This window comes from Atta cephalotes, assembly GCF_000143395.1.
Source record: "Atta cephalotes unplaced genomic scaffold scaffold00086, whole genome shotgun sequence".
Taxonomy (NCBI): Eukaryota; Metazoa; Arthropoda; class Insecta; order Hymenoptera; family Formicidae; genus Atta; species Atta cephalotes.
The window spans coordinates 140,328-142,607 of NW_012130150.1; positions in this window are offsets into that span (position 1 = coordinate 140,328).

A 2,280-nucleotide genomic window follows, 5' to 3' on the forward strand; every position below is an offset into this window, starting at 1 on the left:
GTAGTGTGTGTGTGTGTGTGTGTGTGTGTGTGTGTGTGTGTGTGTGTGTGTGTGTGTGTGTGTGTGTGTGTGTGTGTGTGTGTGTGTGTGTGTGTATATATTTATATGTATAGAATATATCCTCAAATGTTATATTTTGGAACCAATGGTAAAACATTTGTATTTAAATTATTGGTATATGAAAAGAATGGTATTTTTGCTAAAGTATTTAAAAATTTAGCTACATATATCTGAAAATAATTTCGTTGAATTATCAAAATATCTATAAAAGACGCTTAAGCATTGATGACAATGCTGTAAAAAATTTTAATCTAACAACTATAGTTAGAATGTCTTACATTCCTAGTAGCATAATTTATTGACTCAATATTGGCTCAATATATCTTCAACGTTTAATTAAATGTATCGCCAATAAATTGTTACTGAGGATAATTATTTTGATATTCAAAGAAAATTATTTTCAAATCTATATTAAGCTAAATTTTTCAATATTTCGATAAAACTTTTCTTTCCGTATACCTCGAGAAAAAGTTATCCAAACGGGGCAATCCTCTGGAGTACGCTTCTAACAATCATAACAGCAACTAATAAACGCCATGTTTGCGTTTGAACGCTAAATCTCGCCCGCGAGAACAAAAGTTTTAACATTAATATTACAATATAATCGCGCGCTCCTTCTTATTTATCGTCACGTTGTCGGTGCGCGTGTTTTTTTCATTCACTTTTTGCGTGGACAGCCGAAAGGGTGGACGGATAGCTGTCGCGGCGTTTAGGGGTGAATTCCTCTATCAAGTTTAAAACGAGAGTGGACGAGTTTTGCTCTCCGATTACAAAGCGAACCCTGTCTCACCATGTATCTGGTATTGCACTGGCCGAAAATATTATGTACACTATTGCGGTCTACACGATTAAGGAGGATCACGAACCGTTTAGCTTAACTATTGACTCGAGTAGAAATGGGCAGTTAAATATTTGCAATCCTTGTTATCGCGAATATAAATATTAAATTTGGCAGAATTAAGATCACCAGAATTGCGTATCATAATTCATATTATTGCATAAAATATCTAAAAAAATCTTTTAGAAATCTCTCATCTTTTAGAAATCTTATGTAATATATGTTATTTGGGAAGATAATTTTTATAATAAATTTTACAAATATGGGAGAGCATCTTTTTCTATCGCAATTTGTTCAAGTATTTACGCTATCTGTAGAATAAAAAAAATAATTATATTAAAAAATAATAATTATTTATATTATATATAATATATAATTATATTCGTTAATTGAAAAAGAAATGTATTTATGCAATTTGTAATTTTTTCTCACCTCGCACGATGACGCTGTTATATTTGCAATGTAGGTAGGGAATTGCATTTAATGATTAAAACATTAATCTTGCGAGTTACTTAAATGTAGTTAATAGTATGGGAAATGAGATTGCGATAAGGATACTATAGCAGGCCCGTTCACTTTGAATTAATTAAATTAAGTGCGCACACGGTACCATGGAGAAAATAGCGGATCGTGATCTTCCTCAACGCACACGTTTGCTCCAGATACGTGTGCATCCTCGTGCCATATTCCGGTCGTATGCACATACAATACATGTAAATTCCTAACCATATATGCATATATTTATTTCGTACGCGCGTGTACATTTATGTACATATAAATGAATGCAACTGCACAGAGAGACGCGCGCACATGTCATACATCCACACACAGACGCGCATTTTTGCGCGTACACACACAGATAGATAATATATACAACGTGTATATATAAAAGTAACCTCTTCTCTAATATATAATAAATTTTTCTTTGGCACATCTCAGCTATTAGATCCGTACAATTACATCTGGCTAAGTATATGTATTCATATATAAATATATAAATATATAAATGCATCTATATATTTATATACGTATATAGCAGCTTGTGTATTAATTTCTAATTTTTGCCGAATACATATGTGTATAACGGTCGGTCCAGATGCATTTAGTTTCGTCTCAGGCATCTTCGCGTTTTTATAGTGCGGACGTAATGTACGAAGGATTTGGACTTCGAGAACGTTTAATATTTCGAAATAAAACGCATTTAATTCTCGTTACTTAAGAGAGCTCAGAGCTTGTATCCGACTAGAACGTAAGAGCGTGCTTCGTAATTCCGCTCTGACAAATTTATGAAAGTACCAACATTATCAGCTATTACAACATACATTAAAGAGAGAGAGAGAGAGAGAGAGAGAGAGAGAGAGAGAGAGAGAGAGAGAGAGAGA